The 27,303-nt window shown below is 34.4% G+C and overlaps 2 pseudogenes; one reads left to right on the top strand and one right to left on the bottom strand.

Moving 5' to 3' along the window:
• Window positions 1-6,655: 6,655 nt before the first annotated feature.
• On the bottom strand, window positions 6,656-10,952 carry LOC113198219 (DNA endonuclease RBBP8-like; annotated as a pseudogene).
• A 2,825-nt stretch (window positions 10,953-13,777) lies between these two features.
• Window positions 13,778-14,380, top strand: LOC113198240 (caspase-3-like; annotated as a pseudogene).
• Window positions 14,381-27,303: the final 12,923 nt, after the last annotated feature.

The following is a 27,303-nucleotide window of genomic DNA, read 5'->3' as shown; positions in this document are numbered from 1 at the left end:
GTATCTGTGTGGATTTGTCTCTATGTCTTCTATTCTGTTCCATTCATTAGTCTATGTGTTTGTTTTTATGCCAATACCATGCAGTTTTTGTTACTATAGTTCTGTAGTACAATTTGATGTTTGATATTATGATTTCTCCAGCATTACTTTATTTCCTTACAATTGATGTGACTATTTGGGGTATTTTATTCTTCCGTGTGAATTTCAGTACTGTTTTATCTAGTTCTGTAAAGAATGCCATTGGTATTTTGATAGGTATTGCATTGAATATCTTGATCAATTTTGGTAATATAGCCATTTTAACAATATTAATTCTACCTATGTGTATGGTTATCTTTATGGGAAGTTTTTTACATCTTCTAGTTTCTTCTTCAATTTCTTTCTTCATTATTCTATAATTTTCATTGTACAGGTCATTTACCTCCTTTATTTGATTTATTACCAGCTTTTTTAAAGGCAATTATTAATGGGATTTTTTTCCTGAAATTTTTCCAGTGTATTAATTCATGGTGCATGGAAAGCTATTGGTCTTTGTATATTGATTTTGTATCCTGCTACTTTGTTGTGAAAGGACCCCCGTTTCCCTGTCCAAGGAGAATCACACGAAACACTGGCTGCAAAAAGCAAGAGGTGTTTATTGAGACACAGGCGCCTGCGGGTGCCCAGCAGAACCTCAGCCGAAGCTTTGGTGAGCTGGCACACCAGGCTTGGGGATACAGAGATTTTTATAGGGTAAAGGGGCAGTTTTCTCGCACGGTAAACAATAGGTTTCTTATTAGTTAATTTTAAACCCAGCATATAGGCTACCTAAAGGGCAAAGTTGTTTTTCACTTTATGTTACTGGAAAAACCACATAAAAGTTACATGTTAGCACTCTGGTCCTCCTGTTGCTGCTTATTCAGGCGTGCCCTGGGACCTGATTCTTTGTGCTTTCTCAACCGGTTACACCTAACTGATTGTCTGAAAAACACCTCTGGTGCCTGCGTAGGTTTGTGACATGCCTCGATGGTTTTGCAACTAGGCCTGAGGTTGTTGGGCTGGGGTCTTTCAGTTGAATTCTTCTTCTTAATACTAGAAGTCTTTTGGTGGAGCTTTTTAAATCTTCTAGGTCTAAGATCACATCATCTGAAAACAAGATGTGAGAATCTGATGTTTTCTTTCCTATTTGTATCACATTTATTTTGTTCTTTTGTCTAGTTATTCTGGCTAAAATTTTAAGTACTATGTTGAGTAGGAGTGGTGAAAGTCGACACTTCTGTCTTGTTCCTGATTTTAGAGGAAATACTTTTCCCCATGAAGTATGATATTGGCTTTGCGCTTGTTTTATATAGCCTTGGTGATGGTAAGTTCCTTCTAATTTCTTGAGTTAGTAGACTAGATAAAGCAAAAGAAAGAGTGTCAGAACTTTAAGACAGGTATTTTGAACAAAAAGAATAAATATGCTGACAGTGATGATTTCTTGCTTCTAAGAAAATTTTTTTTAAATCTTGTTTCTATGATTGCCCCTTGCATTAAAAACATAAAACTTCTATATTCCACCATGAATGTCATATCAACACAAGGTTTTCAAATGGTAATGCATTCATTTATGTTGAGAGCCACAGCCGGGATGGCGCCTAGCATTTTGCCAGAAGGAGTGGTTGAGAGGTGATGATGATAATTGGGGCTGGGGATGTGGCTCAAGCAGTAGCGCGCTCGCCTGGCATGCGAGCGGCCCGGTTCGATCCTCAGCACCACATACAAAGATGTTGTCTCCGCCCAAAATTAACTAAATAAATATTTTAAAATTCTCTCTCTCTCTCTCTCTCTCTCTCTAAAAAAAAAAAAAAAGATGATGATAATTGGTAAAGGAAGGAGACCCTCATTGTTATACAAAATTACATATAAGAGGAAGTGAGGGGAAGGGGAAAAAAAAAACAAGAGAGAGAAATGAATTACAGTAGATGGGGTAGAGAGAGAAGATGGGAGGGGAGGGGAGGGGAGGGGGGATAGTAGAGGATAGGAAAGGCAGCAGAATACGACAGTCACTAGTATGGCAGTATGTAAAAAAGTGGATGTGTAACCGATGTGATTCTGCAATCTGTATATGGGGTAAAAATGGGAGTTCATAATCCGCTTGAATCAAATGTATGAAATATGATATGTCAAGAGCTTTGTAACATTTTGAACAACTAATAATAATAATAATAATAAAGATGATGATAATTAAGTTAAGCTGTGTATAATTGCTGTGACTGGGTGATGCTGGATTGAAACAGGCTGTGTATTCAGTTGTAAATAGACCCCTGCTGTCCGGCAATAGGGCGGCTCCTGCTGCCTTGGCCTGCTACTTTTGAGTTCTCCTGGAGTTCCCGCTGAGTTCCCCCTGGAATTCTCGAGGAGCCCCATTGAGGGCGGAGAGAGTTCCCAGGGAGTGCGTGTGGAGTGCTGGTGGAGTTCGGACAAAAAAGGAGTTAGTTCCTGGAAGGGCCTCGTGGGTGGTGTTTGCATGAGTTCGGAAATAAAGTTTGTTCCTGCTTGAGTGGCTCGTGATTTGTGCCCAGCCAGACTGCGGCACATTTACATTTATTTTTATATAGAGAGAGAAAAAAAGAAAGAAAGAAAAATAGACCTGGATCCCATACCAGCTAACCTCAGTGTACCACTGACTAGCAATGGTAGTGGCTTCTCACTGTTGCTTCTCTCTGAGTTTCTTAACTTTTCAACCTTAAATTTTATTTGTTGTTGTTTTCTTCATTAAACTTATCCTCACTGCTCTAAGTGGTAACTTTGTTAAATCTTTGGAACAATCTCAAAAGTTATATGTTTCATGTCAAAATCTTAATTAAGGCTTGCCTAGAGGCACACACTTATAGACCCAGCTATACAGGAGACTGAAACAGGAGGATCTCTTGAGCCTGGGAGCTTGGGTCCCAAGCAAGACCCTGTGTCTTAAGAGGAGGAAAAAAGAAGGGAGATGGGAGAAGGGAGAGGGGAGAAGGGAGAGGGGAGAGAAGAAGAAGGAGAAAGGAGAGGGGAGAAAAAAGAAAAATGAACGAAAGAAAGAAAGAAAGAAAGAAAGAAAGAAAGAAAGGAAGGAAGGAAGGAAGGAAGGAAGGAAGGAAGGAAGGAAGGAAGGAAGGAAAGAAAGAAAGAAAGAAAGAAAGAAAGAAAGAAAGAAAGAAAGAAAGAAAGAAAGAAAGAAAGAAAGAAAGAAAGAACTTTCAGGCTTTTCCAAACTTTTCAGTGTGCTAAACACACAGACATGAAGGGGAAGGGAGGGGAGGGGAGATTTAACTGATACAAAAACTTTTCTTACCTGTATATCCCTGGAATTCTCCAAAGCTGTTTAGTTCATAGATAAGTGTTTGCTAACTCTGTTTAATGAATTAATGTTATATGAAATATAATAAGGAGGATAATTACACCCAAGAAATTTATAGGTGGTAAGTTTTCCTCATCCTGATAAAAATAAAAATTTCATAAATTTAACTATAATATTATGAGTGTGGTAAAAATACTCAGAAATAAATTATTAAAAACATCAATCAATCGATTTTATAAAATATAAAACATAACCAAATATTTTATAAATATTTTATTGGTTAGTATATCAAACAGAAGCTCCTGTATATTAAAGTCATAAACTTATATTTTCCCAGATGAGCAGTTGTCATATAGTTTCCTATCATACAATCTAGCCACAACTTATTTAAAAATTATAAATTCAACAAATAACCAATGTAGTTGGTGTCTTGTTAGTTAGGGTTTAATAACAACATGTGTGAGTAAAATAGATGTTGCTATATATTAAACTCACAGCTATAAATTTTCCTAGAGGAACAGTTATTAGAATAAATATACTTTTCATTCACATAAGAACAGCTTTGCCTCTTCTTTTCCTGCAGTAGTACTCTGTAGAAATAACAATAACAATGACTTTTAAAAATCAAGGTGTGGTACGTGCAAATACTAATTTTATCTCAAACTAAAAATTATCAGAACCAAATACAAGCCTAAAAGGATAAATAAAAAATAGAATAAAACAAGAACAAAAGAAAATACTATGTTGACTGATAGTCTTTAATTACAAAACAATAAGCTTAATAGAAAATATTAGGCAATGTCCATTCCTATTTTATTTATTTAAATAGAATTATAAATCAAATCGCAAATACAAGAAAATGATATAGGTTTATAGATTTCCAAACTTACATAAAATTATTCACAAATACCTCCTAGGAGTCCAATAAACTTAAAAATATAAATGTTCTAAAGGTGAAATTATTTTAAGAGAGCTGGAAATTTTTTCCCAATTATTTTGCGTATATTGGTCATCATATAGCATAATTCCCTTTTTCTTTGTTGCTTTTCTGTATCTTACTCAGGTAACACAAATACCATCCCATTACTTTCATAAAAGTATAGTTTATCCAAACACTGTACTTACAGACTTTTCTCCACGGTGGTACCATCTTCCCATAACCAGGACCCATTGGTTTAATTGATTTTGAGATCTATCCATCCTACCATTCCAAATGTTGATAAGACATCCTGTTGAAAAAAAATTCATAAATCATAAATGTGTTTTTATATTATGATCTATTCCTTCCTGATTCAAGAATTGATGGTAAATGGTGTCCCAAGGGCTTGCACATACCTCCTTAATACTACTAGGCCAAATCTCAAAATATTACTTCATTTATTGCTTTGGTTTCTTGAATTATTAAATATTCTAGTGACATAGTATCTCTAATTTATTTCTGAATAAAATAAATCAAATGAGATAATATCATACATCCTTGAGAATATTCAGCTTGTCAAAGCTTGGTGTTCATCACCAATGCTTCCAAAACAAATACAGTTTTGACAGAATAGGAATGTCTAACCTACCAGCTCTTCTTCAGTATCTATCTTCAGAAATGAAAATTCAAATCCAAGCAGGTAGCATGGCTTTCTGGCCAGGTTTTGTTTTCGTTGAAAGAATGATAATAACTATTTCCAAACCCAATCCAGTTGTGAGCTAAGACCAAAGAAACAGTCTAGAAATGTAAATATATTCAATGACTAAACAGTACTATGAGCATTACTGAGGCAACTACTAGATTTCTATGTTTGAATAAAGATGAATATTTGCAGGCTATTCCAAACTTTTCAGTGTGCTAAACACACAGACATGCTAAGTGACTTGTTGTGACTTTTTGCTACTCACAGTGAAATAAAGGCCACCATGACACATTGTGTTGTTATTTTAGTTTTAATGCTCCCCCTTCACTTTCCTCCTTGACCTGTTCATCTCCCAAATATAAAGTTTGCTCAGTGTATTGCTTACTTTAGACTTAATTTCTTAAAATTCTGAGACAGAGACAGCCTGCTGTGAGATGGAAAATAAAATGAGTAATGCTACAGTCAAAATTTATTCTCCCTAGAAAGTTTGTCTGTAAAGTGTGGAAAATATGTAAAATTTTATTTTATTTTGAACTTGAGAGGGCACCAGCTCTTCACCTTGTCAATCACAGAGAAAAGGATTGCCTTCTCATGAACTTATGCTAGGTTGAACTAGAGAATGCCCTCATCATTATTAAGAATTCTATTGTGAAAACAAACAAACAAAAAGCAAGTGGAGAAGTTTGTTATGTCACTTCAAATTTCTTTTAATAAGAGATCTCAGTAACATATGTACAGGCAACACTTCTTACCAACACTTGCTCAAGAGGGGAACTGACCTTTTACTCTTACCCGGGTTGGGCTTTGTCATTAGCTTTTAGAGCAGCATCTGAGAATTATTTTTCCTTTCTTCAAAACCAACTCATTTCATGAAAGAGAAGACATTATGACACTTGTAAGAAATAAAATGACATTCTTTTAGTGTTTCCGAGGTGACATAGAAATATTCAAGTTATAAAAAGACTTGAGAAATCATCCCATTCCAAAGTCCTGAGAATTCATAAGGAAATTTTTTAAATATATATTTTTAGTTGTAGATGGATACAATATCTATATTTTCATTTATTTATTTTTATGTGGTGCTGAGGATTGAACCCAGGGCCAAATGCATGCAAGGCAAGCACTCTACCATTGAGCTACAACCCCAGCCCATAAGGAACTTTTTATGGCAGGGAAAAGTAACAGTATTTTATACTGAGGATGTGGTCTTAAACTTCAAAATGAATTCCTTCTGAGATGCTTTAACTCCACAAAGAGCTTCAGTACATTGGTTAAGTGTAGGTAATCTAAGCCTAAATCAAATGATTTGGTACCTTCTACCATGAGCCCTACAACGGAATCTTAAGACTGTGAGGAATAGGGTGGATGTTTATGGCACATAAAGCCTATTTGTCATGCTTGTCCAGAGGGATCCATCTAGTTTGGGTCTTATGCTTCAGCCCTTTTAACAACATGGGAATAGCTCCTGGGTTTAGAAGCTATCTGAGAGAAAAAGTAAAAGTTGGAGAAAGGATGGGGTGGAGAGAGAAACTAGGCTTATGATCTTTTATTCTTTTATTTTTAAACATATTTTTTATTTTATTCTTTTATTTTTAAACATATTTTCACATAATAGAAGGAAATATATTAAAATTTAAATTTTAACCTAAAGTAATTGATGTTTAATACCAATTTTAACTATAAATAACTAAAAAGGGAAAAAACTGTCCTCCATCCTTTAGTTTTCATTTCAAATATATATATCTGTCTTCTGCTCCTTGTGTTTTGGAGAAAACATTGTGTTGTAAGGTTGCCGTCTTTTTGAATGGGGACAAATATCAGATCTTCCTTAATATAACCTATTTCCATACAAGTCTATGTGGAAGGAAAATCAACTTTCCAGAAATTCTCTGGTGTGCTTGGTGGAATATAGTGAAATTGGTGTGTTGAGCATGAAGCTAACTTCTTTTTTCTTTTTTTTCCTGGTATATCTGCATAATACTACTAACAAAAATATTCCATATTCTTTACATGTGTGCTCAAACAACTTTCTTCTCTCTTCTTTCTTCTGAACTACCTCAATATGAGGAAGTTTTTGGAGGTTAGTCTCTCTGATCATCTTTAAAATGTGACTCCAGAAATATTTTCTGCTTGACTTTATATTGTTGATCAACTTGTATGTTTGGTTTCTTTGTGGCAGCAGACAATTCCTCCTCTTCATCTGCCATCTGGGGGAAATTATCTGCCAAACGAGATTCACATTCTTCATGTGTTGTGCGATCAAACATATCTTCCAAACTATAGTTCATTTTTTTCTCCATTTGGGTTTTTCTCTCCTTTTTGCTGTTCTTAATATTTGGAAGCACAGTTTTAGGGCTGGGGATGTGGCTCAAGTGGTAGTGCACTCGCCTGGCATGCGTGCGGCCCGGGTTCGATCCTCAGCACCACATACAAACAAAGATGTTGTGTCTGCCTTAAACTAAATATTAAAATTCTCTCTCTCTCTCTCTCTCTCTCTCTCTCTCTCTCAAAAAATAAATAAATAAATAAATAATTTAGAAGCACAGTTTCACTGAGCAGTATACCATTCATGTGTGCTGTCTCTCCTCCTGATCTTGACTGACTGCCATCCTTTGTATCAATTACAGTAACATCCATTTTATACTGAGAAAGGTCTGCTCCTGGATCACTGGATATTTTCAAAGAATGCATCTTGGTTGTTTTGCAGAGACTTTGTTTCCGCAATTCTATGGGGATTTAACTGAATGACTGATGCAAGTTCATATGATTTTTGGACTGACTGGGTTTTAATTTTTATTGGCTCATGAGATCTAATGCCCTTTATGTCATCAAAAAAAGATTCTGTCTCCAAACTTTCACGTGCACATAGAGGAATTTTGAAGACAGGATTTTCTTCTTTCATTGTTGGGAGCCTTGGCCAGGTCGGGATGGCGCCTGGTTTTGCCAGAGGGAGTGGTTGAGAAGTGATGCCGGCGAGCCATTGAGATGATGATAATTGAGTTAAGCTATGTATAATTATTAAGATAATGACTGATTGCTGTAACTGGATGATGTTGGATTGAAACAAGCTGTGTATTCAGTTGTGTGTGTAGATCTCTGCTGTCCAGCAATGGGGCGGCTCCTGCTGCCTCAGGTGCCCGCTACTTTTGAATTCCTGTTGAGTTCCCGTTGGTTCTTGCAGGTTTTCCAGGGAGTTCGAGAGTTTTCCGGTGGGGTTCTGGCAGTAAAGTAGTTCTTGTTTGAACCTACAAGTGCCTCCGCACTTCGGTTATTTTGTGCCCAGCCAGACTGCGGCATTTCATCTGTAATGGTGTTTTGTTGTCTGGTGAGTATTTATTAAAGGACTGGAGGATGCAGACCTGTAATCAGGGGCTGCTGAGGAATCTTTGAGTAATATGCCCTCCTGTCCAAGGGCTTATGACCTGAGGAAGAGCCTTCTGGAATAGGCTTAAAGGCCTCATAGAGAGTCACTTGCTTTTTTAATTACTTACAGTTGAAAGCAAGACACCCACTGTTGTCAGCAAAACCATACACAAGACTACTAGGATGCCAGATGTCACATGCCATGCTATGGGTCTAAACTTCACCCAGGGTCTAAAAATAAAAATTAAAAAATAGGAAAGAAATAATTGTGTTTTCTCACTTTCCAGAAATCAGCAAATATAAAAACTGAGGACCATTACATCTCACAATTAAAGGGCAGCTTTACATTTTCTAATTCTTCAATGAGATCATCATGAAATTAATAAATTTCAACTGCTTTAAGACCCCCAGTATCTTGCTCTCCAAATTTTTCCCCCTACTATTGCCTCCTTCCAAAATTGTCCAGCTTGAAATCTATGGTAGGTCACCAACATCTTAGACCATCTTTTGCCCAGAGATCTACAAATTATCAACTTTAGACAATCCTGAAACATTTCCTCACTGCTAGTAAATTTAGAGACAAAGTACACTTAGAGAAAATACAACTGTTATGCAAGTAACATGCTATGAAAATAAAATGTTGACTTCTAAAACCCACATGATCTTTAACGTTAATTTATTAACCATTCCATCAGTATATATCAGTCAAGGGGAAGTAATAAAATACATTTTTCTCTTCTGAGATTAAAAAAAAATGCCATTAATTTTTCCCAAGAAACATTGAATGTTCACACTGGCTTCAGCTACACACCTGAAACCTGGAAATATTTCTCTAAAAATGTGATATTGCATTGATGTTTGGGGGAAAGTAGGAATTACTTCTTGAAGCATGAAAGTATTGGGAAACTTCACCCAGTCAGCATTTATAAATGATTTGGAGTTCCATTAAGTTTTGTGTTTTAATGAAACATATTATGGTGAGACTTGAATTCACAAAGTAAAGTAGGGAGTTGGAAGTGTTGTGTACTAAGAAAGACAGGCACCTTTAGGGGCAAATTCCTATATTTAATCACCTTCAAAGTGTCCTTCCCTTTAGTTTCAGCCAAAACTATTTGGAGAAACTTGTGAAGAACCAGCCAAGATAACTAAGGTCACAGAGCCACTCCCACTTTTTTCTGTTAGGCACATAGAGTAAACTTAGCTCACTATAATATCAAATTGAGCATTCCAAGAAGCATTTGTGTCCATGATATTTATGACCTGGAACTGGCCATACCTAGAAGCATTTTTGTCCACCATATTAACCCTTTTATTGTGCTCTACAAACTTGAGCTGCATGAACTAAAGTCTATGAACTAAATACACACAAAAATGTGTCCACTATTTTTTCTTCCTGCATTATGATCCTGTACTGAACATGCTCAGAAATGTGCTGCCCCTGAAGATGATCCTATAAGACAATGTATACGCTCCTTGGAAAAAAACTTTATGCTTCCCTTCTTTGGTGAGAACATCACTTTGGAGATAATTTCAGGGCTCTCCTTACTCACTACAGGTAATAAACCTCTCTCCATTAACTTATCTTCTGGTTGTACTCATTGGCTTTGCATTCATCCAAAAGAGAACCCAGTGCATTCAGTTACAGAAGGGGAGAAATTAAGGAGATAATTTTTCCTTTGCACATTACTTGATGATCCTTCTATTGTGGCCTTATATTATTTTCTACTTTTCTATGGTCATGTATTCACATTCATTTGTCTTGAATCTTCCTCTGCCCAAGTCATATATATTCGCTTCTCTATGATAGATGTTTCCCTCCCACGTCTCTGCAATCTTACCTGCTTATCAGTATTTTTCACTTGTCCCAGCCTCTGCCTACAGTCCAGTCTCTTAAATCATATTTCTTTATGAAAATTTTCTTATGAATAACCAAGAGATATCCAAATTCCATATATCATTTGACTTTTATCAGATTAATAATTAGAAATAGGCTATTGTTCTAATGGTGAGGAAAATTATTAACTGCTACTAACTATTCAATCATTTAAAGTAAGAACCTCATTCAAATATTTTGTAAAAAAATATTTACGGTCTTAATTTTACCTTCACTATCTCATCAATTATGTAATTATGAAGTCTTATAAGTTTTACTTCCAAATATTCTTACAACGTTTTTTCCTATAATCTATCTTATATATATGTGGGACTCAATTAGACTGAACAGAATTGAAAACTAGCATCAATAATGATTAAAAAGCATTGAAAGAAACAGAATTTATACAACCTCCATACACTTAAGTGTTATTGTTCTTATAAGTAGTACAATTCTGTTGAAATCTGGGACAATAATAATATACAAGAAATGAACAGACTATTTTAAGAGATAACCTGTTCCATGTTAGTATCCTGAAAGAACTAAGGAAGGTGATAAAAAGAGAGTGTGTGAGAAATTATTATAATGGTTTTGAGATAGGTAATCTTCTAAACCTAAACTCAAGGATCAAGATGTATCTTTTATCAAATAATTTATAGCACTATACCTTTTCTTTTTTCTCTAACACAGCATTTTCCTTGCCGGAATCAGATGTTCTGTTAAATTTAAGTTCTCTGAGCTGTAAATGTTGTTCTCTCAATATGACAGCATTATGGTCTGTATTGGGCATTTGCTTCTGTTGAGATTTGGAAAATTTCAGTCCTGTACTAATGCCCTCTTGTTTATTTATTATGCATTCATTTTGCTTATTCTTGGGTATTTTCTCTTTGAAAAGGCTCAAACAGCTTTAGATCAATCTTGATAACTTGCCTCTTTTGTTTTTTAATGTCTGCAACAGAACGTTAAAAAGAGTTAAGTATTCATTGTACACTAAACCAGTGAACAATACTTAGTTTTGAGGCATAAGTGTTTAAGTATGATGTTAAAGGGATGAAATAAGGAAAAATGCTAATCTAAATCTTTCTCTGAACTTCCTCCATCTTCCTTAGTCAAAAGAATTATATTACTCTCCATTAGTAAAGCTATAAGATTTATTTTCCTCTTTGAATTAGTTACAAGGTATGAAGAAGCATCCAGGTTTTTTTCCTCCCTAGTAATCTATACAGAATTAATAAAGATGATGATACATAGGAATAGAAAAATAAATTATTTTAATGAAAAATACAATTAAATAATTCACTTTATTTAAAATCAAGTAGGTAGGAAGGTTATCCTGAAATAATGTATAATTCAGAGGAGTCTACTATTAAAAGAATGACAACTCAGAAACTTGGGAAATTCTGTTTGTAATTCTGTTTGTAACAACTTTTCTGCTGAAACAGGCCATATCTATTTACATACACTCACACACACACACACCCCAGAGGCACACACACAGACTATTGAAATTAATAGTATCATTGATGCCATTAATTTTCCCAAGAAACATGGGAAAAATTCACACAATAAAAAACATGGAAAAATAATACAAGTAATAGGCCCCATACCTATAAGGAAAAGAGTTAGGCTCCATACCTATGAGGCAAAGTATAAATACATCACTTTTGTTGTTAATGGAAAGAATTGCCTCACAGATAACCAACAACAAAAAGAAAGAAAGAAAGAAAGAGGAATTCACAAAATACAATACAAAATGGAAATGTTCCTTTAGAAATACATAAATGCAAATTAAAATAATAGAACAATATTCACCTATAAAACACTATTTTTTTTATTTAAAGCTTGAATTTATGTTTTGAAATAAAAATGCAATAACAAATTTTTACAAAATTGTCACACAGGAACACATCATAAGATACCATTACATACTACATTGTCTTAGAAAAAGTCAATAGATCGAATCAATTAGCTGTAAATTAAAACATGAGTTCCTTTCTTTGGGCAAAAAGAAAGCTCATGTGAAATGCTGGACAAAAGCCAGTGAGACCTGCCAGTATAGTCAGTAATGGCTCAATGTTTCCAGGTGTGAGGAAGCCAGGATTCTGGCCTCGTTGCTGGGGCTAAGCTCTGGCCTCCAGGTTCCCTCTGTGCACAGGACAGGCTTCCACCTGATGCTTCTGAAGTCCTGTGTGCATGGTCCTTTTATTTCAGATAACTACATACAATTTTGCCACTATTTTACTTTGTAAACTTCAGAAAATAACATTTACAAGTTTTACCACAAGGAATACCATGATTTTTATTATGACTCTCACTACCTTGGAAAAATATCGATTTTGTAAGTTTCTGGTTTGGTCCATCTTCTTATGACATGCCTAAGAAGCATCTGCCACACGCACACCTGTACATGTAAGAAACCAGCGGGTGGTGCTTTTCTGAAGCCCAGTCTATGGCTCTGCCTACACTGAATAGGCTGTCCCACATCTTAGGCTCAAACTATTTTCTCTCAAATTACAGAGTGCCCAGCTGATCATTTATTGTTCTTTCCTTATATTTTCACTATTTATTGTACACATCATATTTCAGTATGTTCCTGTAGCAGTTCTTTGTTTAGCCTAACAATCAAAAATTGAATTTTTTTATATTAGTTCTTTACACATTTTGTTGGTCTGTAAAGTTGATTTGCATAAAAACAAATGAGAAGAAACATATGCTGGTAGATCTTAGCACCTTAGAGTTATGATTCTGTCTGTCCATTAATATTGCAAGTTAGCCTTAAAAGAATCAACTCAGCTTGCTCATACTTTCTCTAAAATATTTAGTTCTCTTCAAGTAAACATAATTTTTTTATAATAGACATGCTCAGAACAAATAGCACAAAACCATAAGCTATGACAACTGATGTAAAAATGCAGTTGGCTGACTTCCATTTATCAATTCTAAAATAAAGGCTTAAGCCTTTGAACACGCCAATGTCCCCCAAGTTCTAAGGTCCATAATTCCACATCATCATTTATATAGTTTGACAAAAACTAGAATGCACAGTCTTAAGTGTGTGGAAGAAAATATTAAAATTCATCATTACTGAAACATTTAATCTTCATAAATTATTGAAAATTCATAGCATGGCATCACTAAATCTTGTGAATTATGAAAGATGTAAGTTTACAATAATTTCCTCTCATAATAATTGCACCATTATTCATATTTATTTATTCCTAATTAAATTCAAGTCCAACTACCTAATTTTGAGGTAGCTTCATTGTGGTTCTACTGCAGAAGTGGTATGTTTCAAAGTACCATCTTTAGATAAAATTTAAGTGGCAGAGGAAACAAAGTATTATTTATATTGTTGTCTCACTTGGCATACAAACTAACAAAATCAACTATTTCTTTAGGGATAAAAATACAGTTCTTTTGTGAGCATGGACACAATACATGGAATCTGTTTCTTTGCAGTGTGTGCCGTGTGGCGCTCGCTAGAGCTACGAGTTAAGAAAAGTAACCATGGAGAACAATGAAAACTCAGTGGATTCAAAATCCATTAAAAATTTTGAACAGTGAGTATTTAAGTGGAATCCTACACAATCAGAGAAAAATGGAAAGACCATACATGGAAGCAAATCAATGGACTCTGGAATATCCTTGGACAATCGTTACAAAATGGATTATCCTGAAATGGGTTTATGTTTAATCATTAATAATAAGAACTTTCATAAAAGCACTGGAATGGCCTCTCGGTCTGGTACAGATGTAGATGCAGCAAACCTCAGAGAAATATTCATAAACTTGAAATATGAAGTCAGGAATAAAAATGACCTTACACGTGAAGAAACTGTGGAGTTAATGCACAATGTTTCTAAAGAAGATCATAGCAAAAGGAGCAGCTTTGTTTGTATAATTCTAAGCCATGGTGATGAAGGAATAATATTTGGAACAAATGGACCTGTTGACCTGAAAAAATTAACAAGTTTCTTCAGAGGAGATTATGTAGAAGTCTAACTGGAAAACCCAAACTTTTCATTATTCAGGCCTGCCGGGGTACAGAACTAGACTGTGGCATTGAGACAGACAGTGGCATTGATGATGACATGGCATGCCACAAAATACCAGTAGAGGCCGACTTCTTATATGCATATTCTACAGCACCAGGTTACTATTCCTGGCGAAATTCCAAGGATGGATCCTGGTTCATCCAGTCACTGTGTGCTCTGCTGAAACAAAACGCTCATAAGCTTGAGTTTATGCATATTCTCACTCGGGTAAACCGGAAGGTAGCAACAGAATTTGAGTCCTTTTCTATAAAACACTATTTTAACAATGAAAATTTTTTGAATTAGCAAATGATTGTGTCTAGAAAATTATTTATCACTATAATTAAAACAAAATATTCTGACTTTTCACTTTCCACTTTAAATAATTTTCCGACACAAATAGTAAACACATGTTTGAAGTTGTGTACACATGGCTTTGGTCACTATTACTTTTTTCTAACTAACACATTGGAAAACAAAAAATGTATAAAGACTATCAACAAAAATGATGATCTATAAGAGAGTCATTGAATAAGTTATGGTTCATCTATATCTTAGAAGAAAATCAATTACTTAACATAGCATATGTCCTTGAAATGCAAAGCAGAACAAGATTTGTAACACACTGTGTTTATTGAGTGATATGTAGGTTGAGTTTTGAAAGTTTTGCATTACTTTTTATTTCATTAAAAGTTCAGATTCATGTTAAAAGCTGTTTAAAGGTAAAATTTTGAAAATTTTAAAATATTGAACAAGCAAACAACTTTATATATAACACTTTTCCACACTCATGGTTATTTTTTTTTTCCTAAAATAAAAACCAAACTGAAATTTAAAAAGAAAAAAACTAAGGATTTTTTACATTTTTGTCAAATTGCTTTCTTCAAAGAGGTTTAAGGAGATTTCACCAACAAATATGGTAGCTAATTTAAGGGCAGGGAAGATAAGAAAGTTTCAGTTTAAGTATTTAAGATAGTTAAATAAATTTTGTGTGGTGAGAAATGAAAAATCCATTATTGTAAGAATAGATTAAAAAGTAAACATAGTAATAGGATCAGATGAAAAATTTGTTTAAAACTGGAGCATTACATAGACTTACAGCACTAATTTCACATTGTATACTTGAATAACCTTTGCAGAAAGCAAACTGTTAAATCCAAACCAAAACACAATAAAAAGAATGGAAAGATAGTACAAGTAATAGGCCACATGCCTGTGAGGAAAAGAGTTAAGGCAAAGTATAAATACAATACATCACTTTTATTGGTAATGGAAAGAAGTACCTCACAGATAAGTATTGGAAAAGACATATTTCATAGCTGATGAAAGAAATCCAAACAAAAATATCAATGATATGACATTTATCCATAAAATCAGTAAATATTTTAAACCAAATACAATTGTGTAAGTTGTACAATGTGCAGGAAAAGAAACCAGCCATCATTTGCACATGGGTCTGTATAATATGCAAATTATATTATTCGCCATTCTGGAAAGAAACTTGTAAGTTTCAAAGCCTAATAATATGTGCATCTGTTGATCAAACACTTCATAATAGTGAGAAAGTGATGGGTTATTCAAAAATTTAATTTGAGAAAAGAGGCTAGATACATGGTTAAAGACTAAAAAAAAAAAAAAAAATCCAGGACAAAAGAAATAAAGAAAAGTATAGCTTGAGGGCTGGGGATGTGGCTCAAGTGGTAGTGCGCTCGCCTGGCATGCGTGCGGCCGGGGTTCGATCCTCAGCACCACATACCAACAAAGATGTTGTGTCCGCCGAGAACTAAAAAATAAATATTAAAAATTCTCTCTCTCTCACTCTCTCTCCTCTCTCACTCTCTCTTTTAAAAAAAAAAAAAAGTATAGCTTGATTCAGACCTTACACTATTGTTTGCACAATGAAAAACTACTATATTTTTAAAGAAACTATTTTCTCTCCAATCTATCATTTAACACATTCTGTATTGTGGTCTGAATTATTATTGAAGAATGACAGATATCTATAATTTAAAAGAAGCAAATAAGTGAAAGCACTTATACTCACCTATTGCAGAATCAATCTGAGTGCTCTGTAAGAGAGTCTTATGTATGAAGCAATGTAAAATAGTCACGCTGAATTTGTAAAATTCTATGACTAATAATCTGATGTAAAAATATCCAGGCAAGATCTTAGATTTAAAAAAAAAAACTAAAAATGACAGAGTAATTGTGAATCATGATCTGTGAGAAAAAACAAAGGAAGTTCTTATAGCTTCAGATTTGTAGGTCACCTCCCCCACAATGTACATGTTAGAGAACGAAAATTTGACTGCAATAGGTTACCAACTTTGATATTTTTCAAAATATTTCATAAATCATATACCTTCCCTGTTAATAAAAATGAATGAGAAAATATAAAAATTCACGGCTGTTAAATAAGAAATACTCTTTTTAAGTCTGAGGTCTTAGAAAGAAAATTCAACCAATCTGCATGCTGTATTATGGGTGACATAACAAGAATCCCCACAGAATATGCACAATAGTGTGTAGATTTGTCCAAGTAGAAGTGATTTTCTTTACCATTTCACTGAACTTATGATTAATAATTCTCAGTGAAAGCTAACCAGAATCCATTCCATAAAGTTTGCATTTTCTATATTAGAGCATAACGTAGTATAGTACAATCTAGTATAAGAATAATCAATAATTATATCATTTAAAATTTAAAAATTTTAAGGAAAATAATTTAAATAAAAAGTTCAAGTTATCAAAATGCTTATCAAAAATGTATAATAGTTTTTTATTTCTTTAATTTTTTTAAATTATACATAACAGTAGGCTCTTTTTTGATATAATTATAAAAGCATGAAATATACCTTGTTCTAACTCAGTCACCTGTTCCTCTTCTTCCCCTCCTCTCTCCCTCTCCTACTCCCTCCCCTCTATTGATCTTTCTACCATTTACACATAGCATATCATACTTTTATAGAAACTATTTTCTCCCCCAGATGTAATTTAATAAATTCAGTGGTCACAAGCTTGTGAATATGAAAAAAAAAACTATCTTACTCTACATTTCCAATTTGGCTTTCCTTGTATCTAATGACTCAGAACCATGGTACTCATATAAATCTTCTTAAACCTCTACCCTTATTTATGAGCACCATAAAAGTTCAACTTTTTCTTTTTCATGTTGCCTGTATCCCCCAAGAATTCTCTCATTTCATCCATGATGACTCACAACCTCTTATTCTTCAGTGCCCCTGTGCACGATCCTTCTTGACCTGGCCCTTAGTCTTTTTGCCCTCCCAGCTTCAAATATCTTCTCTTCCATACCACCCACACATGCCAGGCGATCGCACTACCACTTGAGCCACATCCCCAGCCCCTAGTATGCTGTTTTTAAGTCCTTTGAGTACACACCAAGGAGTGGGATGGCTGGGTCAGATATTGGTTCCATTCCCAGTTTTCAAAGGATTCTCCATACTGCTTTCCATATTGGCTGCACCAATTTGCAGTTCCACCAGAAATGTATGAGTGTGCCTTTTTCCCCACATCCTCGCCAACACTTATTGTTGTTTGTATTCTTGGTAACTGCCATTCTGACTAGAGGGAGATGAAATCTTAGTTTTTGTTTGCATTTCTCTAATTGCTAGAGATGTTGAACATTTTTTTAGATTGTATATTTTATATTTTTAGATTGTATATTTTATTCTGAGAAGTGTCTCTTCAGTTCCTTGGCCCATTTATTGATTGGGTTATGTGAGTTTTTTGGTGTTAACATTTTTGAGTTCTTTATGTATTCTAGACATTAGTGCTCTATCTGATGCGTGTGGTAAGGATTTGTTCCAAATTAGTAGGCTCTCTATTCACCTCACAGATTGTTTCCTCTGTTAAGAAGAAGCTTTTTATTTTGAATCCATCCCATTTATTGATTCTTGATATTAATTCTTGTGCTATAAGAGTCTTATTAAGGAAGTTGGGGCCTGATCAAACATGATAGAGATTTGGGCCTTCGTTTTTTATAATAGGTGCAGTGTCTCTGGTTTAATTCCTAGATCTTAATCCATGTTTAGTTGAGTTTTGTGCATGGTGAGAGATAGGGGTTTAATTTCATTTTGTTGCATATGGATTTCCAATTATATCAGCACCGTTTGTTCAAGAGTGTATCTTTTCTCCAAGGTATGTTTTTGGCACCTTTGTCTAATTTAAATGACTGTGATTTTGTGGGTTAGTCTCTGTGACCTCTATTCTGTACCATTGGTCTACCAGTCTGTTTTGGTGCCAATACCATGCTGTTTTTGTTACTATTGCTCTGTAGTATAGTTTAAGATCTGGTATAGTGATGCCACCTGCTTCACTCTTCTTGCTATGGATTGCTTTGGCTATTCTGAGTCTCTCATTTTTTCAGATAAATTTCATGACTGCTTTTTCTATTTCTATGAGGAATGTCATTGGGATTTTTGATTGGAATTGTATTAAATCTGAATAGTGCTTTTGGTAGTATGGTCATTTTGACAATATTAATTCTGCCTCTCCAAGAGCAAGGTAGATCTTTCCATCTTCTAAGGTCTTCTTTAATTTCTTTCTTTAGTTTTCATTATAGAGGTCTTTCACCTCTTTCATTAGTATTTTATATATTCTGTTGCTATTGTAAATAGGGTAGTTTTCCTCATTTCCCTTTCAGAGGATTTGTCACTGATATACAGGAATGCCTTTGATTTATGGGTGTTGATTTTATATCCTGCTACTTTGCTTAATTCATTTACTAGTTCTAGAAGTTCTCTGGTGGAACTTTTTGGGTCTTCTAGGTATAGAATCATATTGTTGGCAAATAGTTCTAATTTAAGTTCTTTACCTATCCATGTCCCTTTAATTTCTTTTGTCTGTCTAATTGTTCTGGCCAGTCTTTAAAGAACTATGTTAAATAGAAGTGGTGAAAGAGGGCATCCATGTCTTGTTCCAGTTTTTAGAGAGAATACTTTCAATTTTTCCCCATTTATAATGATGTTTACCTGAGGGTTAGCATAGATAGCTTTTACAATGTTGAGATATGTTCCTGTTATCCCTAGTTTTTCTAGCGTTTTGAACATGAAAGGGTGCTGTATTTTGTCAAATGCTTTTACTGCATCTATTGAGATGATCCTATTGTTCTTACCTTTAAGTCTATTGATGTAATGAATTATATTTATTGATTTCCATATGTTGAATCAACCTTGCATCCCTGGGATAAATCCCACTTGATCATGGTGCATGATGATGGTGCAAGTGGTGTGTTAAAGTCACCCAAAATTATTGTCTTGTGGTCTATTTGACTCTTGAACTTGATAACAGTTTGTTTGATGAATGTAGATGCTCCATTGCTTGGAGCATATATATTTATAATTTTTAAGGCTTGTTGGTGTATGGTTCCCTTGAGCAGTATGTAGTGTTCTTCTTTAGCCCTTTGATTGACTTTAGTTTGAAGTCTATTTTATTTGATATGAGGACAGAAACCCCTGCTTGCTTCCACAGTCCAAGTGAGTGGTATGATTTTTCCCAACTCTTCACCTTCAGTCTATGGATATTTTTTCCTATGAGATGAGTCTCTTGGAGGCAGCATGTTATTGTTGTTTTTTGTTTGTTTGTTTTTTGATACAACCTGCTAGTGTATATATTTTGATTGGTGAGTTTAGAATTTAGGTAATTAACATTCGGGGTTATTATTGAGGCATGATTTTTATTCCTAGAAATTTTTGTTTATTTTTAATATTTAATGTGACTTGGTTTCTCCTCTGATTAGTTTTTCCTTTAGTGTAATGCCTCTCTCCACTGATTTTCATTATTATTTTTCATTTCCTCTTCATGGAATATTTTGCTGAGGATGTTCCATAGTGCAGGCTTTCTAGTTGTAAATTCTTTACATGGAAGGTTTTTATTTCATCATTAAATATAAAGCTTATTTTTTCTGGATAGAAGATTCTTGGTTGGCATCCATTTTCTTTTAGAGCTTGGTATATGTTGTTCCATAGATTCTATTATCTCCTGGTTTTGAGGGTCTGGGTTGAAAAATCTGCTGAGATATAAATTTATCTCCCCCTATATGTGACCTGATTCCTCTCTCACAGCTTCTAAGATTCTATCATTATTCTGTATGCTAGGTATTTTCATTATAATGTTCCTTGGTGTAGATCTGTTGTAATTTTGTACATTTGGTGTCCTGTAAGCCTCTTGTATTTGGTTTTCCAATTCATTCTTCATGCTTGGGAAATTTTCTGCTATTATCTCATTGAAGAGACTGTGCATTCCTTTGGTTTGAAACTCTGTGCCTTTCTGTATCCCTTATAACTCTGAATTTTTGCCTTTTGATGCTGCCCATAATTCTTGGATATTCTGCTCATTGTTTCTTACCATCTTCACTGTGTGATCAACTTTATTTTCCAGGTTGTTTACTTTGTCTTTATTATCTGACACTCTTTCTTCCAAGTGATCTAGTCTGTTGGTTAAGCTTTCTATTGAGTTTTTTTTTTTTTAATTTGGTTTATTGTTTCCTTCATTTCAAGGATTTCTGACTGGTTTTTTTTTCTCCATAGTCTCTGTTTTTGAAGTAATCTTTTGCTACCTGTATTTGCTCTCTTATCTCTTTGTTGGAGTGACCAATTTTTGACTATATTTGCTCATTTAGGTCATTCTTTAGTGTACAGATCATTTTAATTATAAACCTTCTGAACTCCTCTGACATTTTATCAATTGTGCTGTCCATGGGTTCTGTTATTGTAGTATCCTTGTTTGTTTGGGACACTTTCCTCCCTTTTTTTTATGTTGTCTATGTGTCTTCTTTTCTTATAGTGTGAATCTGAGATATGACAGTTTCTTCCATGTATTCTTGTAGTACACATGGAGATTTTCTGTACCTCACCTTATTATTGGGCTTCCAGACCCTGCTGGTGTCCCTCAATATATGCTACTGCAACTAAAGATGGTAGCAGCAAAAGCTGAGAAAACTCGAGATAACAGTGGAGGAGTGGAGGTGCCACAAGACGGATGCAATGTCTTACAGAGATGGGCTAAAAGAATGGGCTTACACTGTCTTTGAAATGCCTGTTCTGAGATGCAGCTGCTTCTAGGCCCTGTCTATTATCAAAAAGAAGGGGCTTCTGCATGGGGAAGGCTATGGCAATGTCTGCAGTTTTCCAAGATGAAAGTGGGTTAGGCTTGGGCTCCCAGGTGTGGGGGGGGTGTGTGCAAATTCAGACTTACCCTGGGCCTGGGTCTCATGTATGTCAGGGTGTGCAGATCTGGGATGGACCTGAGTGATCTTCTGGTTGAAAGAGATGTTCCTGTGCTAAAGCCTGAGCTCCAGTGGGTGTCTGCGGGTGGCAGGATAGACTCAAGTCTCCTGTAAACCTGGGTCTCATGCAGGTTAGTGTGGCTGGATCTGGGTGGGGCCTGAGCTCCCCTGGTGGTCTGCTTTTTCCCTGTTTTCTTTACCTAATAAAGGACTCTAACACTTTAACGTCTATCTCAATCTGTATTCCTTTAGGAAGCCCTCAGGGAACTCTTAAACTAGGTCAATTTCCCCTATTATAATTCTCATAGCACCATATTTATAATTTTTCTTTTTCTGGAATAATCAAAATTATAATTTTAATAAAAGTATATACATATTTAAGGTAATTTCTGTAGTTATAATATGAGATACACTTTAATAAACTAAAGTTCACTCTATTTATTAACTAGTAATTGCTTTCTCCAGCCATTCTAAGTTCCACAAAATTGACTGAAGTGAGTCAATCTGACAATAAATTGTAGAATATTCAACAAATCATGTGTGAACAACTGGATATTCTTTGGAAAAAAATTCCTATGTGTAAAAATTTACAAGTAAATGAAATAATGAACATGAATAATACATATAATAGAAGAAAGTGAATTTTAATCCTTTTGAGGGGGGATACTATTGAACTTAGGGGTGTCTAACTATTGAGTCACATTGCAAGCTCTTTTTATTTTTTTATTTTGAAACAGGGTCTCACTAAGTTGCTTAGGGCATTGCTAAGTTGCTGAGGCTGGCTTTGAACTTGTGATCCTCCTGTCTCAGCCTCCGAGCTGCTTGGATTACAGGCATGTGCCAATGTAAACACCTGAATTTTCAATCTTTGATAAAGACAGGAAAATACAAATGAAGACCAACATTGAAAATAATTGATTTACCCTTACAGAAGAAAAGAAATGTATTTATAATTTATGTAAAAAAAAAAACCCTGATGTATAGTTCTGTATATTAAGACTATAATAGATCAGTTGTAGATGTTCTGTGTTAGGGATTGGGGTCTCTGATAAATCATGACTGTGGCATGCTTGGTGACTAGGAAGTTTCTGTGCAAAGGCACAGAATGCCTAGCTGCTAGGAAGTTTCTGTGCAAAGACGCAGAATGGCTTGCTGTTGGGAAAATTCTATGTAAAGACACAGGATGCCTGGCCACTGTATCAATGTCCTTCACAAGAAAGCTCTGTGTTAGAGTCTTATCAGCTTCAACCTTCATCTCAGGCACACATCTTGGGATTAAAGGGACTCTCCCCTCAATGTTACACAAAATTACATATAAGAGGTTGGGAGGGGAAAGGGAGGGGGGAACAAAGGAGAGAATTGAACAACAGCAGATGAGGTAGAGAGGAAAGATGGGAGGGAAGGGGAGGGGGGATAGTAGGGGATAGGAAAGGTAGCAGAATACAACAGTCACTAATATGCCATTATGTAAAAATGTGAATGTGTAACCAATGTTATTCTGCAATTTGTATTTGGGGTAAAAATGGGAGTTCATAACCCACTTGAATCAAATGTATGAAAGATGATATATCATGAGCTTTGTAATGTTTTGAACAACCAATAAAAAAAAAAAATAAAGGGACTCTCATGTTAGAAAACCACAATGTTTCACTGAACCTAAATCTGTCCATGTGATAGGAACTTTATACAATGGACTTTCTTGAGAGCTGCACAAAGCTTCTAACATCCTTTATTGTAACTGTAGAATGTAACTGCAAAATAAGCAACCTTACTGATACTCTAAACAATGATGTAGTTGTGGTACTAATGACCTAATGTAACCTGTTTCTATAAATAAACATGTCGCTTAGATAAGGATCCTCTTCTTTTCCTGCCTCTGCATCTTGTCTCTGTGTCTTCTTTTATTTTCCTTACAATTAGTAAGAAGAAATGGGTAAAAAGTATGACTTTTTAATGCACATTGAAAAGTGTATCATCAAAGTGCAAAAGATGCTAATTCTCTTCTTTTATTTTTTAAAAGTTTTTCCATATTTTTATTAGTGCATTATAGTTGTAGATAATGGTAAAGTTTGTTACATATTTGTACATGAACACAATATAACAATATAATTTGGCCTATATAATTCAAAGTATTTCCCTTTTCTTTTTCCTTGGACTCTTTGCTCTAGTCTACTGACTACCCTTCCATCTTCCTGAGACTCACCCCCCACCCCCACCTCCCTGCCACATTCAAAGATTCTAATTCTCATTGATAATAAGTGAGGTTTAATTTAAACTAAAGATCATTCTTTTAGTCGCCATATTTGCAAAAGTGGTGGAGATATATATATATCTCCAGCATCTGGAAATGTTGCCTCTTGCTCTCTTATATATTATTATTCTGTGTGTGTGTGTGTGTGTGTGTGTGTGTCTGTTTGAGAGCGATAAGTATATGTAACATAAGATCTACACTTGGCAAATATTTATGTATACAAATTTGTTATATATATATATATATATATATATATATATATATATACATACACACACATATATAGTCTTATAAGCTATATATAAGACTATATATATAGACATACACACACACACACTCACATATGCTTTATTAACTATGGGTTCTATGCTTTAATGCTTTAATATAGATTTCTATGGTTTCTTCATCTTATATAACTAAAACTATATCCATTGCCCTCCACCCCCACTTTCCACTCTGCTTCTATAAATTTGGCTATTTTAGATTCATAATTAAGTATATAGAATATTCTGGAAGTGATATTAGTAAGATGGTGTCACTCAGGGCCTGAAAATCTAGGTTGGTACTTTCTGATGGAGTCTCCTTTCCCATCCCATCTCCATTCCCATCCCAGCCTTTTCCAACTCAGGTTTCAGGAGGGCACACTCATATTCATAGTCTAGCTCCAGACCAGCCCCACAACTGGTCCCTGTTAATTTAGGTCGCACTCTACCCTATCTGTAGGCACTCTCTCATCCTACATTCCAGCTGCTCCAGTATCTAGGCCTGTCCCAGAAGACCTTAGCACTATGCCACCCTCCTTGGAATGAACTCTCAGACAGTGTCTCACTAAATTGCTGAGACTGGCCTCAAACTTGCTATCCTCCTACTTCAGACTCCCAAGTCGCTGAATTTGCAGGCATGCACCACCATGCCTGGCTTCCATAAACTTTTTTGAAGAAATGTATATTGAGTAATTTTTTCCCCTTATTGCCTTGGGTAATATAAGTTTCTTTGCTGTCTCAGGAGTTCCTCATGTATTTCCTTTATTCAGTATGTAGTTTGCAAATATTTTCTACCATTGTGTACATTGCCCTTTCATTTTGTTGTTTCCTGCTATGCAGAAGTTTTTTATTTCACCATAATCCCACTTCTTTATTCTTTTGTTTTCTATAATTTTATTGTCATGTACAAGAAATCCTTGCTAAGGCCAGAAGCTTCTTCTCTTGGTTTTCTGTTAGTAACTTTATAATTCAGGTATTACATTTAAGTCTTTAATCTATTTTGACTCTATCTTTGTGCACAGAAAGATAAAGCTCTATTTTCATTCTGTTGTCTGTAGATACAGTTTTTACAGAACCATTTATTTAAAAAAAAAAACTATTCTTTAATCATTGTGTCTTCTTGGTAAACTTTTTGAAGATTAGTTGACTGCATATGCATGAATTGTGATTCTCTCTGAATTTTAGGATTGTTTTACTTATTTCAATGAAAATGTTCTGAGTAATCTGAACATTTTAACAATGTTAGTCCTTCCAATCCATGAACACAGAACATCTTTGCAATTGTTAGCATCTGTGTTTCCATTATTAGTGCATATTGCCATTTTGTTAACTGTTTTTAGTCTCCTTTGAAGTTATTTGTTCCTCTTATCCTCTCTTTTTGTGATTTTATGATTTTTTATAGTTGTATACCTTGAATTTTTTCTTCTTATTTTTTAATATAAGTTTTTCCTTGTAGTTGCTATAAGGTTTTCATAAAATCTCATTAAATTTTAAATTCAGTATATTTTGGAATTGAAATAATATCAATTATATACAAATCCAATACTTTCATTCTCATCCCCCTATTTATGCTGTTAACATCAGAATTTACTTCTTGTTTTGTGTACATCCATGTATCAGTGTTTTGCATTATAATTCTGTGAATATTTTTGTCTTCTCACATTCATACTAGAGTTAAAAGTGACTTGTATATAACTTTGATAGCATCACATTTTGCTGTATTTTTATCTTTATTTTCACCAGTGAAATTTTTCTTGTATTTTCTTATGGTTTTGTGTTGTTGTTTAGTATCCTTCTGTTTGAAATACACCTTTCAGTAGCAAGTTGTAAAAAGTTCAAAGTGGTGACAAAATTCCTCAATGTTTGTTTATCTGGAAAAAATCTTTATTTCTCTCTTCCTCGTTTTTTCCCATTTGAAAACAATTTTAATTTTATGTTAATTTCTAATAATTTTCAAAATCATTTCTTACATTTTAATTAGTGCATTATTGTTATGTCTTGCATAATAGCAAGGCTCACTTTGACATAATCCTACATGCATGGAATATAATTTGTTTTTTGTTTGTTTTTTTTTTAAGAGAGAGAGAGAGAGAAAGAGAGGGAGAATTTTAATATTTATTTTTTAGTTTTCGGCAGACACAACATCTTTGTTTGTATGTGGTGCTGAGGATCGAACCTGGGCCACATGCATGCCAGGCAAGTGCGCTACTGCTTGAGCCACATCCCCAGCCCTATAATTTGTTTTATTTAAATCCCCAATACTTCTTTTTTCCACCTTTCTTTCCTCCCCCTGTTACCCTACCACCACTCTTCTTATCTTCCTTCTATTCATTTATTGTTTTTATAATTGGTGCTTTATAGATACATAAAGGTGAAAAATCATTGTGGTAAATTCATGTATGTGAATTACATAATTTGGTCAATTTCATTTCTCAGTTCCTTCCTTTTGTCATTCATCCTCCTTGCTCCTCTTTTCCTTTCTTATACTACTCTAATTCTCCTTCTATTTTTATGAGATCTCCTAATCCCCTTTTTTTATCCATATTTTGCTTGAGTTTCTACCCTTTATGTTCTGAGTTTTACTTATTTCACTTAACATGATGTTCTTCAGTTCCATCTATTTACCATCAGATACCATAATTTTATTCTTTATGAATAGGAAGAACTCTATTGTGTTTAAGTGCCATTTTCTTTATCCATTAATTTGATGACAGACACCTGGGCTGGATCCACAAATTGGCTATTGGGAATAGCATTACTATAAGCATTGGTGTGCCTATATCACTATAGTATGCTGAATTTAGTTCTTTTGGATAAATACCAAAAAGTGAGGAAGCTGGATCAGATGGTGGTTCCATTCCTAGTCTTTGGAGGAAAAATCCACTATGCTTTACAAAATGATTGCACTATTTTTCAGTCTCACCAACAATTTATAAATGCACCATTTACACACACAATTGCAAGTAGTTATTATTTGTATCCTTCATGATTTCATTCTAATTGAAGTGAGATGAAATCTCAATGTAAATTTTATTTGCATTTACCTGATAGTAGGGATGTTGAGTATTGTTTCATATGTCTGTTGGACATACTATTTCTTCTTTTGAAACATGTCTAGTTAGTTCTTTTGCTCTTTTACTGATTTGGTTGTTTGTTTTCTCAGTAATAAGAATTTTATTGGTTTTTTAAAAATAAATGACAGCAGAATGCATTACAATTCTTATTATATTTATACAGTACAATTTTTCATATCTCTGGTTGTATATAAAGTATATTGACAACAATTTGTGTCTTCATACATGTACTTTGAATAATGATGTCTATCACATTCCACCATCCTTGTA

Source organism: Urocitellus parryii, chromosome 5 (genome assembly GCF_045843805.1).
Source record: "Urocitellus parryii isolate mUroPar1 chromosome 5, mUroPar1.hap1, whole genome shotgun sequence".
Lineage (NCBI taxonomy): Eukaryota > Metazoa > Chordata > Mammalia > Rodentia > Sciuridae > Urocitellus > Urocitellus parryii.
This window is presented reverse-complemented; position numbering and strand designations above follow the sequence as displayed.